Source organism: Corapipo altera, unplaced genomic scaffold, assembly GCF_003945725.1.
Source record: "Corapipo altera isolate COAL_440 unplaced genomic scaffold, ASM394572v1 54, whole genome shotgun sequence".
NCBI lineage: Eukaryota > Metazoa > Chordata > Aves > Passeriformes > Pipridae > Corapipo > Corapipo altera.
Window position 1 is genome coordinate 7,035,365 of NW_020884902.1, and position 13,499 is coordinate 7,048,863.

General features: G+C 39.9%; 1 protein-coding gene across 2 annotated transcripts in view; it reads left to right on the forward strand.

The window, feature by feature from the left end:
• Nucleotides 1-2,279: 2,279 nt before the first annotated feature.
• Nucleotides 2,280-13,499, forward strand: part of SPSB4 (splA/ryanodine receptor domain and SOCS box containing 4) — a 161,765-nt gene continuing 150,545 nt past the window's right edge. For both annotated transcript variants that reach the window (XM_027650703.1, XM_027650705.1), the window contains exon 1: nt 2,280-2,462. The gene's annotated coding sequence lies outside the window, so the exon portion shown is untranslated. The remainder of the gene's footprint in view (nt 2,463-13,499) is intronic.

The following is a 13,499-nucleotide window of genomic DNA, read 5'->3' on the forward strand; positions in this document are numbered from 1 at the left end:
AGCTAGTCCTGCTATGGATGGTCTGGTCTTCTGATACCTGTTTTATTTACAAAGTGGGGGGTGGAATAGATCTATCATGTAATATCAGTAACAAAGAAAAATTTGTGAGGCTTATCATTACTTTAAAGTTTGCTGTTAACAAAATTTTCTCAGGTTCAAGAAAAGCTCTTTATGTTTTTAATGTGGAATGGAATATTGTGCTAAACTCATAATTGTATTTATCATTATGTAGAGAAACTACAGTGACATGAGCATTTTCTAGAACTGGGAAATTAAACAGATTATTACTCTCTATCTGAAGAAAATTAGTACTGTCATTGCAAGGCTATTACTTCTATTCATTTTCAGTGCAACAAATTGGTTTTGCAAGGTTTTGTTACTCTTCCCTCCCACCCCCACATCTGTCTTGTCTCTGCTGAGCTTAGGTTAATGAAGGGCCACATGCATTTTGCCTATTTTAGGCTCAAAAATAAATTTTCTTACAAAGCATATCAATGATGTTATTAATCACACAGTGCCTTTATAACGTTTTTGTGTTAACTGTATTTTTGATGCTTACTCTTATGCTAGTAGGCATAATTATTCTTTAAATAACAAAGAAAATTATGTATACATTTATACATTCATGACATTTGAAGACTATTGCTTCCTAATGCAGGTATAAATCATTACTTCTTATAATCTTTTGAGTTTTGTCAATGAACAGTGTCATAACTATTATTAAATAACAGGCAAAAAGCCTCATCAGTAACAATACTTTCCCGCAGATGAACCTCCTCTGTGTATCACAGGTCTGCAACTCTGTGTTGAAGAACAAAGAATAAATTAATTTGCTGTGATAAATGCATGGGATCACTGCAAAAGTTAGAGCAAATATGAAAATAAACTGACATGCAGTCCTGAAAACACTGGAAGGGTTTGTTATTACTAGTTTCACTTCTGTTCTCTATTGCCCTTTCTAAGATAATCTTTCAGCAGGGAGATGCTCCTGGTTGAGGCTGAGTTAAGTCTTCAAATGAATCTGTAGGCTGCTGGACAAGGCTCCACTAACAAAGGTGAGTTCTGTTTAAAATACATTATCATGTTAAGACTGATAAAATACATCTTAGAAATGATTGGCTTTAATATGGAACTCTAAACTTTTAAATTCTGTGATTTTGCATGTCTCGTGTACCAACCTGTACTAGTTTGGATATGCAGTGCTTGACTTTTAAATTTATCGCATCCCCATGACATTTCTCACTGTGAAATGATGACCAAGTTTTCTGTCTTAATTCCCCTATGAAGTTGCTTGTTAGGAAGTGTATCCTGCTTCCTAACCCAAACTATGCAAAATCTGTCAGGAAACAGAATATTTGATTTTTTTAAATGCTAAGAAGATATTTAAATAAAGAACAATATAATTTGCCTCTTTTTGTGAATACTTTGCAACTTACGTTACTCACTGTCCTCTGGGCCTCTTCTAGCACAGCATTGTTTGCATTTCAAACTAGTGAAAGTTTTGAGCCATCATTACATGTTATTAATTTTATTTTCTTTTTTTTTTTTTAATTCTTCAAGTGGAATGGATGAGGTTCAGGAGAGGAATATTTCAGCCTTTGATAAGTGAAATTCTTGGGTTCTGGTATATCACAATTCATTGATATTAGAGTAATTTATTACCATTTTAAAAAACATATATTCCCACTTTCCAAACCTCAGGGTCCCTGTTCTCTCACTGTAGTCCTGATATGAAGCATAATACCATTTTCAAAGCTGAAATGACAACATTATTTGTATATGTATAAAAACTATTTTGGGTAATTTTTGTAATGTTCTAATAGAAGTGATTGAATATAACTCCTTCCTACTTTCCAGGACCATGTTACTGGATTTATAATACCAAATGGATTTATTGGATTTACTGTGGTAGGATACATAAATATTAAAAATCTCAAAAATTGTAAATCATATGTAAAGGATAGAACTTACACGGTAATACACAGCAGTTTTATTGTGCCTAATTTGGAATGTACACAACCCTCTTGTATCCTCACACACTTTTAAGTGTGACCTTACTTTCTGTGATAGGGGAGAGTTTAGCAAAACGATCCGAGAGGAAAACGCTTATTTGGGATTAAAGGGTGCCGGTTCCGCCTCGCTGAGCGGTGACAGCCCCAACGGCAGGGCCGGGGAGCAGCAGCAGCAGCACCAACGCTCCCGGCCCCGGGGTCGTGGCCGCCGTTCCCCGGCGGGAGTTGAGCGAACGCGGGCCCGTTCTCTGACCGGGACGGGTTCCCGCACCTCGTGGCCGGCGGGGGCGCGGCCGTGACCTGCGGGAGCCTCCGCCGCGGGCACACCCGGGCCGGGACCCCCGGCGGGACCCCCTCACCCCGCGGGAGGCGCAGGACCCGCGGAGGTGCGGGGACCCCGGCCCGGCGGGGCCGTGCCCGGCGCTCGGAGGTGCGGGGAGGCTGCGCCCGGTGAGTAACTCCTGCAGATCGCGGGGACGGCCCGGGAGCGCTTCCAGCAGCTTGCAGGGATTCCCCGCGGGAACGGCGGCCGGGTCTCCGTGTTTCCATCGCCCCAGGCGGCTTCGCGGAGGTGCCCAGGGATGAGCGGGGAATAACCCGTTCCCCCGGCCCGGCGCCGGGCCACTGCAAGCGAATGTGCCCCCGACCCTCCAAGGCATCTCCGCCCTCGTGGGCGGTCCCATCCCACCCCTCCTTTCCCGGCTATTTGCTGCTCCCTCCGCCCGTCGCCTCGCAGCGCCTCGAGGGCGAGAACGTTCCTGTTCAAGTCTTATCAGCTGTGTGCTGAGCGCCTCCAAAATATGGGGCGGAGGCACCTGATGCTGCCTGTTTAACCACCTTTGTTTAACCTGCGCTTTATCAACGGTAGCTGGTGTGTTTCCTTCCTGCTTTATCTTCTTGCTTTGTTACTGGCACTTGTTATCGTTCACATATTACATAACGAGCTCTACAATACCCGAAGGGCGGAGGAGGGTCACTGGTTTAAGTGCCCTGCCGGCAGTCGGGTCAGAGCGCGGTGAGGCTCCAGCTGGAGCGCTGCGGCAGCTCCCTGCGACAGCATGGGATGGCCCGGGGAAGCGACGAGGGAGTGCTCGGTGGGGTATTTAAATAGCGCTAATGAGGAGGCTGCATCGCCCCGCGGTGTCACGGGTGACCTCCTTTCAGAGGGCTGTCAGCGATAGCGTCTCACTGGGATGGTGTTTTAATACTCGTTCACACTTGTGGCGAAATGGTATTTGTGCCGCTCCGTTTTTCTGCCAGCCTTACGCGTTCTGCTGTCGTCACACCGCACAGCTTGGCGCTTCCTTCAGCGAACTGAAGAGATGTACAATCCCATTCATAATTTTCTTCAGTCTGTCATCTCTTTAGCTCTTTTTGAGTGCTGGCAATGAAGTTAAATATCTCAAACTGGTGCTTTTACGTCGGTTTTGAAGACAGAGAACACAAAGGGCTTTAAAAAGCATAATCAGGGTAAGAGGAAACATTTGTTTTCCATGTCTGTAGATGCATCTTGTGAATAACCCTGGTTTTCATTTTCCTTTTGTCACAAATACACTACCTATGAGATCACAGAGGATCTGGAAGAAGCAGAGACCTCCAGGTGGAGTTTTCTGGTCTTGCATTAGCTGCCCTGGGAGTCCAGATGACTATTGAACTGTTGATCCTTCTCCCCTCTCTGGAAAGGGTTTTGCAGTGCAAAGGAATAAGTCCTTTAGATTTTTACCTTTCTTTTCCCCTCAGGTAAAAGTCTGTGTGTCCCTTGCAATGAGTGGTTAACGATGGTATCAGGTGTGTCCCCAGATGATCTTGTGTGGAGAGATTTCAACATAAGAGCATTAAAACTTATGTGTGACTTTCTGTGGGAGCAAATGAGAGAATCATGTACTTAAGTAAGCACCTCTTCTAATAAATCAAAATTAGGCTTGTCCTTAATGATGCCTTAAAATAGTTTAGATGCCTTTAGGTGATATTAGGGCAAAAAGGCTGGTGTCACTGAAGACTTACTCAGACTTATCTTACATCTGTATTGCGTGTTAGTGGCATTTAATTCTTATTTAATTCTGGAAGGCTTTAGAAGTTAAATACTGTCAGAGAAGAATTTGTAGAAAACCTCAATTTTTGAGTTGCATTTGTGTCTTGATTCTGAGCTTGTCAAATGAAAAGTGAGTTTTGTCAGTCTTCATAGTGGCAGCAGGACCCCACCAGAAGAGGACAGAGCTGGCCCTGCTGTGTGCTCTGCAAGGACGTTCTTATTGATTGCGACCCATATTCATGCTGATGCAATGCTTATGTACGGAAGAGGAAAAGCAGTAGAGAAGCAGGCAGGAATTCTGTTGCTACACTGTTATTTTTGAGCATTTTCACATGAGCAATTTTGTAGTTGTGCAACATATAAAAAGGCCCTGAATGCTACTGTTTTACAGTGCTAATTTCTAGCTTTTTTTAGCTTGTGAGACTGTAAGTTCTATTTTCTGGCTGCCTTAATTTCATAAGGAAGGTGGTGAATTTCCTAAACCAAGACTAGTTTATTTTCCAGGTGCAAGCCTGGGACTGATGTTTTCTAAATTTTAACAGGTCCTAGAAGAATTACAACTGACTGATCAAACTGTCAGGTTAGTTGTCATCATCTCTCTCTTTTTTTTTAATTACGATTTTGCTTTTTCTTCTGCTTGTGTACTTTTCATTGGTTTATAAGTTTAGGCTGATTATGTAGGCTTGGTTTATTGTATGAGTTCACCAACTATTGATAAAATAAATGAAACACACACATTAAAGTAGTGTAAAGCAAAGTATTTCAGCTTTCCATCAGAATTAAGTATTTGATTCTGGCTTTAACATTCATGAGTTATCAACTTTTAAAATAGCAGTGCCTCATCCACTTGTCTTTGGGACTTCTTCAGCATTAGAAACATGTAATTCCTGATTTTAGACTAACATATTTTCTTAATCTCCACAGACAAAGTTTGCAAGCAATTCTGAGGGCCCATTTCAGATGCTGAAGGGCGTGAGAGAGATCTCTCCAGTAGTTCAGAGCTTGCTTCTGTGAGGGTCAATTCTGAGTAGGATTCATGCATCCAGGGGTTTTAAGTGATTTATCCAAATTACTTTAAATTCAATCTTAATTAGTCTAAATTCAAGTGCTGTTCCTTTGGTTTGTACTAATTTTAAAAGTGCAAAGCACTTTAATTCTAAATGAGAGCAACCACATTGGGATTTAACAAGCTCATTGGTAAGTGGCTTTGCCTAATCAAAAAGGTTGTAAGTTTGTCAGTGTAGACAAACCTGCAGATTCTGATGGTGAAAAGACTGGTCCCTGTTAAAACTGTTGATAAAGTTTCTAACAACTTCCCCAAGAGTCTCCATCTCAAAGCCAGTTCATTGATCATGTGTTAAGCAACCTTAAGACAGAATTCCACAGGCAATAGTAAGTGTGAAGGAGAGTTGATTTTACATGGAATAGGGGCAATGTAACTCAGCTCTCAGTGCAAGTATTCTGATTATATAGAGCGGTTTTGCCTCCTTAGATAAATATCACTTGCATTCAAGGCTCTAATTTTGAATATTTCACTGAGCATAGTTCTAATTTATATTTGTCTTATAATAGTCATATGAAGTATGTGCTTTCAGTGAAGTTACTCCAGGTCTTCTTCTAGGTGAATTCTTATGAGAATTCCTATCTCAGGCTCTGACAAAATGTCCACAGAGGTAACTGTGTCTGTGATACCAATGAAGTGTGGTGTATGCCTGCAATTCTTCTCCCTTTCTTTTAGACACAGATCCTTAGACCCGGGATCTGACCAATACATTAATAGCAAGGCTTCACTCTGCTCTTCCTAAGTGTACCATGACTATCATGAGGAGGAGGAACAGCTGCACTAACACCCTACAATGTGAACAGCAATCATGTTCATCCTTGGGCTTGCCATTTTCAGCATTGCAGGAAAGGAGACATTACTTCAGAGCCACTCCAACAGCTTATGGGAATGACCCCTTTGCTTATATGGGTTTTCATGAAAAATTAGGCCTGTTCCTACTTATTTTAAACATTTTTTTTCTTCTCAAAACAATATTAAAACCAGTAAGTTGTTAAGTCTTCATTTCAGTTTCTGACCTTTCAAAGCTTCAGTTTAGTTATTGCCTTAAGCTGGAGCACAAAACAAAGATCACAGTGGACATTTTCTAAATTATTCTAAAGACACGTTGTGGTGCATTCCAGTAGTCATGTAGTTGAATGTCATTTGCCTTTTTTGGCATACTCAATTATAGACCTCTTAAACCTAAAAGTGCAATTTCTTGATCTCTATTGTCAATTTGTAAAACTGCCCTTTACAATTCTGATGAGAAATACTCTGGTCACAGAGTACTGGTGAATAATCAGCTTTATAGTCTGCAAATCCATTTTAAACATCTGTTGAACAACATAAGTGTGGAAGTTATCAGTTATAGCTAAATATGCCCCAGATGCTTCCCCTCTGCCCTTGAAAGAAGCTGACTTTTTTGGTCTTTCAGCTTTGAGGCAGAGGAAAAAAAATCACTTTATTGCACTACTGTTGTATGTTGTTTTAGCAAATATGATGAGTTCCTGGGAGACCAGTTAACCTTAATATTAATGAAGTGTGCTGCGTTGCATAGTGCCCTTTGTGAAGTTTGCTGATGTTTACAGTGGCTGCTCACAATGATAATTAGATGTTAAAGTGATGATCCTTGGATATCCACAAGGCTGTAAAGCGTTCTCAAGGGATCAATGCTCTGTAGAAGGAAGGATGATAACCTGCAATCTGAAGGTGAGGTAGAACAATACCAATAGCTGAGTGTTTCCTGATAAGTAGAGAGTGTATTTTTAAAAGGTGGTTAATAAGTCATAGGTTCTTTCTTTGTATATAATTGCTTCTCCTGGAATAATGAAGGCTGGGAAAATATGGGACATTTGCCGAGTAAAACTTACAGCAGTATGAAGTTGTGATGAAGTGCTGTTTATTTTCCTCTGTCAAAGTGCCTGGGCTCTGGTAGCCTGTTCTTTACTGTGTAAGTCCTTTGTTCTGGAGTTGGCCTCCTCTTGTACAGCTCCAGTTTGATGTGAGCCTACTTTTGAGGAGTCTTGAGAGGGCAGAGCTGAGGGGTGCCCTGGCCACTCACAGGAGGCCACTGATGTGGTTTGGTGTCAGCTCATCTTCCATGTCAGCTATGGTAGAGCAGCAGATGGAAAGAAGCAGTGGTTATGTCTTCATGAGGCCTCTCAGTTCTGTCACAGGGCATTTGGTGCACCACCGTACAAGTGAAAAGCTGTTCCTTTTGTCTGGTCGTGTTTTTACTTTGTTATGTGTGCATTTCTTGCCCTTCAGACTTTTCTTGCTATTCCTTTTTTTTTTTTTTTTTACTTTTGATTAAAAAGTCAGACAATCCTATGACAATCCAGTTAACAAGTCTTGCTGCTACTTAGGCAGCCTGCCTTATTCAGTGCTTGTTTCTTCTCTCTTTTACATAAATAACATAGGTAAGTTTGTCTTTCCTGTACAAAGTATTGTGACATTTTTGGTACATGCATACCTGTATGTTTGCTTGGTGGCCAGAGAAAGTCAATGGGATGAGGAAGGGACTGTTGTGTGTTCATGCAGGGAGCCTGATCAGCAGTTCAAAAATGCAGTTAAGGGAGGCTGGTTTTAACACTGAGGGGCAGAGGTTTCTGTGACAGCAGATCCTGTGCAAATTTGGTTTGTTCAAAATGCTACGTTAATTCAATTACAACTTGAATGATGTTTATTTTTGCCTATAAAGTCAAATAACATGTTGTTGACTCTTCCTGGGTAATTTCATGGTTTCTTCTTCCTTACCCATACCTCACCAGGACAGCTGAAACAGGTTTAACACTTTATCTCATTATTTCTTCTGGTGACAGCAGAAGTTATATTCGCAGGAGAAAATGAGAAAATGTGCAGTCTCATCACAGAGGAATCCCTTAGTCCTTTCTCCTTTCCTCTGACTTCTTATGCAAGTGGGTCTTTTGGGTTGCTTTTTTTAATAAGAAATTTCTTGGTGCAATTTCATCTGTTCTGATAATGAATAGAAGAAAACAAACTGTCTGGGAATTGTCAAGTTCCAGGGGCTTTTTTCAAAACAGTTCTGGCTACTTACAACTATGTGAGCAAATGTAATTTCCCTGGCAGTTCATTCTGTTGCCAATGTGCAACTTTCCACCTGTAGTTTGTTGAATTTTTTTATGCTGTCCTTTGTTACTGAAGTTTATTTTGAATTGATATTTTAATTAGACATGGAAATACTCATCTATATATCCTTTATTTAGATAGAAATGTGTTTGGTATGTACACACAGAGAGCATGCATGTCATATTTGTTATAGAAGCTTTCCAAATTAGTCTTTTTTTCTTCAAGGATATGTCTGCAAAGCATGTGCTTTCGTGAAATAGTGCCACTTCCTGAGCCATTCCAATACCCTTAATCCTCTTATAAGTTAGATCCTTCAGGAACTATATGTGCTTGCAATTATGCACACTGAGATGGCCTTACTGGCCCTGGTGTATTTATCTACAAGTGATGGCTCAGAGCATATGGATGTGGAATTAAGCATGTATAAATTTTGTGGCCATGAAGCCAGTTGTAATATCACATATCCATTTATGTCAGCGGGGCTTGCTGCACAATAAGTTATTTGTGCACCAAGTTATTAATCTATGTGAATAAAGCTACTAAAACCTTGACTGTTGAGTGCAAGAGATGTAAGAATTATGAGTTAATGTTCACAGATCAAGACATGTGAAGGTTTGGGGGTTTAAACAACCTCATGGTGCATTCAGATGATTGAAGTGCATTTATTTGCTCTAAAAATATCTGAGTGTTCAGATTTAAAAGACTTTTGGAAAGCGGAATATAGGAAAAGTTAATGAAAATAAAACATTCACTTCTGAAAACTGTACATCATGAAATATTCATAGTTGTTCTACAGATAGGATATAGTTTGTGGAGAGGAATAAACGATTTTTTTACAGACTTTGCAGCTTGATGTCTGCTGATTAACACTGGAATGTAATTATTTGACATAATCAGAAGGTGTAATACTTTGGGATAGCAGATGTGTATGGCTTTGACTGAAAAGGTTAATTCCTAAAGATGAGGATGTCCTGCCAGCATTCTGTGGGATCTCTGCTGGTGACTAAGATGAGAGTTGGAAAAGTATGTTATCGTTTAATTTCTTTTACAGATATTTTCACCATGAGAAATATTTGCTACTTTAAATACTCTGAATAAACTCAGTGTCCAGCCCTGGTTTTGACTCTTTTTCTTGCTACCACTCATTAAAATGATTTTAAGTAAGACTAATTGTCATCTTTGAAAAACAACTGTCTTTTTTTTTTTTTCCTGAAAAGATTGCCCAACTTCAGATGCACTGCTACTTGAGACTGCTGTTAAATAGAACCATTAGTCTTACCTGAGTTCTTTTCACTGCTTGTCAGCTCAATTACAGGTTGTCAGTGCCAAAGAAAATGCTCTTATTAGTGGAGTGGAAGAGAGGAACATGTTAGCACCTGCTCTTAACGGAATCCTCTTCTAAGGGCTGCAGAAAGCCACTTGGTTTTGGAGAAGAGGTTGATCTGTATCGAAGATGTTTCATCCCCATATCTTTGAAATTCAACTCAATGAATATTAGGCTAGAGTATTGTGTCAATTGAGGTGCTGAAACACTTTCTTGCAACTTGTGTGGTTGTTTAGCAATGTCATTTTTTTCCTCTCCTATGGTCTAGATTGCCAACAAACTGCTGCAACAGAAATGCTCTAAGAATGCATCTATTTTGCTACTCTAAAGGAAACTGCAGTACAGCTAATTTGCAAATGAATATGTTTTAAAATTCTCTTCAAATCTTTTAGTATTGATTTCACAAGCCAGTCTAAGAGACAAGTCCTTGCTCAGGGTATTCTTTTGAACAAGGAGGAAAAGTGAAGAGACAGTAATTGCAACTGTGATTATCTGTGATGAATTTGAAACACTTTCAAGAACATAAAAAGCTCCTAAAAATCAAGGTGACTTGGTGCTAAAATACCAAAGTTACTTATGAAAATGGCATTTAGGAACCTGAAACATCTGGAATGCAGACTTCTAAATGTGCTTGTATTACCTTCAAAAAGGTTTTGGCACAGACTTGTAAACACAGAATTAATTTTCCGTTCTGTGAACTGTAAAGTCGTTTGTACATACTTAGAAAAACTTACAAAATGTAAACTCAGTTGTCTTTATGCCTTTCTTTGTTTCAGCGCTGTCTAAGGTCTGATCATGGATGCATTCAGAGCTGCCAGAGTTCAGTGCCCTGTGGGGATTTTGCAGTAGAAGGGAGAAAGAAAGGAGTGTATTTTTGTGTCAAGTTCTTTTCTTCCTCACTAAGCTTCCTTTTAGTCATGTCTTCTCATAAGCATCTTAAAAGGAACATTCCTAATGAGGGGACTGAGCCTCAGGTTCCTATGACTGCTGGAGAGCCTGATTCCTTTGAGTGGGCTGAAAGAGAGAAGGAATCCAGTCTCCAGTCATCATGACTGGGCTTCGCTAATGAAGATTTGGGAAAGGTTCTACCCATGTTTGTCACAAACACGCTGGCGGCTAAAAAGGCCAATATGAGACAGGCACGTCCGGTTGCAAAAGGCACAACAGAGAGACTCCTTAGGTGGTAAATTCTGCAAGACACGATTCTTTCTGCATTGTCTCTTCTCCTCAAGGGTGATCCTGTGTGCGTTCTCAAAGGCATCAGCAGCGTTATAGATGGTGTGTCTCCAGACCTCCCGATGGAGGCTGAAATAGACCAGTTCTGTTGATCAATGTGGCCAAGGCTGAGATGTTGTTTCAGGGAGTCCTTGTATCTTCTCTTTGGGGCTCCTCTCTTGTGGCAGCCGATGGCAAGTTCACCATAAAACAAGATCTTAGGGAGGTGGTGGTTGTGCCCTGCCCAGCACAGCTGCGTTCTCAGGCTCCAGTAAACTGCTGTTTCAACTCACACTAACTTCATGCAGTTCACTCAATTAAGTCCATTCAAGTTGGGGAACCAAATAAATAGTAATTTTGAGCTCTCTGTGGCCTAGCACCGGAAAAAAAGGCTCCATTATTTGTTGTTTTGGTTTTTTTTAATTAATATCAAACTTGCATTATTTAATCAGATAAACAATTATATGCTTAGCAAAACAAGTGTGTGTTTATTGGAAATTTGTATGTATTTGAAGCTAAACTGGCTCTGTTTGGGACTGTTATTCTGGTAAGCTTTTCATTATTGTATATGCTCCCTGTGGTAGCAAGGAAAGCAGTGTATGTGGTGAGTTCCTGTTACCAAGAGGTGCATTTTAAAAATAACAGTTGTTTTCGTGGAAGTATAAAGTTTTATAATCCCTATATTTGATCATTTATTTTTAATGAAACAGATGTGCTGTTAATGCTTTGCTGTGAATGTGCTGATAGTGAAACAGCAACAGCTATGGTGAGTTCTGAGTGTGTGTTAGGCCAGAAAACATGCTCAGAGCATGTTGTATTAGTTTCTTCTCCTTGGTTACCTGACTCAGATTGCTTTAATTTTCAAATGTTCCTTTGTTTAACCACTTTTTCCCAAAAGTATCCTGTATACTCCTTGGATCTCTTTGTTGTATAATTCCAGTTCATCTGTTGACTGTTGACTTTGAAGAGTAGGGGGTGAGGGGACCTCACTTAGAGTTTTTTAAAGTAAATGGTGATTTTGGCCTTTTCTTTTTTGGGGCACAAATGGTGCCTTCTGTGGAACCTGGTTTGTTTCTTTCATCTGGGCCTCTTTTTGTCGTTTTAAAAACTTCATTGGGAGTTTGGGATTATCCCAAGCACTTGGGGAAAGACTTGAGGATGTGTGTACTCAGTTAAGTGTGAAAAGACCATTTCTCCAATTGCACAATCTGGCCTCAAATAATATAGGCTTTACAAACCTACTTATATAACATTTATTCACTAATACATATTTCTGTCTTGTAGGTTTGTCCTTCAAATCTCTTGTTTTTCTGAGTCCTGTAAAAACTTAGCAGAATTCTTCAATTATTACTTCAGTATCTTTTTCTGCTTTACTTAGTGCATATACAGTATGGACTTCAAGGATTTCCATGTTCTCTTAATTCACTTTAAAATTAAGTATTTTAATATTCACATTCAACATAAATACAGGTCATTAGTTGATTTAAACATCACTCTTGTGTCTGTATCTGCTTTTCTTAAGTTGTTCTACAGAAAAATAGCTAAGCTAATCTATTTCCTCCAAATAAACCAGACTAAAGTGTGTCTATTTACTGCTTCTAAACTGTTACTTCCATTTATGTAGGGACTCAAAATATCTTTTTTCACAGCAAGCAGGTAAAGACAGTGAGCAGCCTGCTAACTGGAATTCTCTACTGTATTTGTGTGAAACTAGCTGTAAGTGAGCCATAAAAATTTGCTTTATGTCCAGTAAAATAGATGCATTCAAGGTGCCCACTACAAACATCATTAAGGTGTGAAATACCCAATTTCTCTTTCCTCCTTTTGTTGAAGTTACTTATAGGTGGTCATAAAGACACAGGGTAAGTGGCAAAATATTATATTTATGCAACAAATTAAAAATCACTTTCTTCCACAACAGTAATAAAGCACTGCCAGCCCAGTGGAGTGACAGCTATTGATTCTGACTTTTAGATGTAACTCAATTTTGCCTCTTACATTGAGGACTTAGATTTGTATCCACAGTTATTTCCAGATCCAAGCAGCACTTATCCAGAAATTATGTTTTTTTGTTGAGCTGCACTTTGATATGTAGGCTATATTTCACCCCTGCTGAAATCAATAGGACCTCTTTCTGTTGACCTCAGTAAGTATTGGATTGGGTCCATAACTTATGCTTGTAAATAATTGTGGGCACAAAATCACATCTGCAGAAATGGAAGCAGTTCCTCAAAACCAGGCTAACTTCTTCTTGTGAGGTGTTTTGGGAGGGAATTCAGTGACAGGCTGTGTTTTTTCCTTTGTCCTCTGGGGTTGTCAGAAACACAGTAATTTTCAGACACTGTCAGGTCGCAGTGACATGATATATAGTTGCTCCCTTGAAAGGAAAGCTTTCTCTAGAGTTAAGGGGAGTTCTGCTCTGTTGTGCCTGCTGTGATGAGCCACAAGGACCTTCACCAGAGAGAAATTGCTCCTTTAGGGTAGATGTGAGCGTTCTCTAGGTGTTACTTGGGTTTCCTGTTTGCACACCCATCACTCCACAAAGCAGGTGCTTCTCTCTAACAAAAAGCATCATAACTAGCTCAGGTGGAATCAAAGGTGTGAGGGAGAAAATGTTCCTTCTTATAACAGAAACAAGGTGGATTCTGTTCTTTGAACCTTCTCCCCACAAATTCAGTCATGAAATTGTAACAATGTTGGCTGTAGGTTTAACTGGCAGACACCAAACATTTGCAGAAAGGGAAGAACAGCCTCAATATGCAGATTTAAATGTTGCAAGACAAA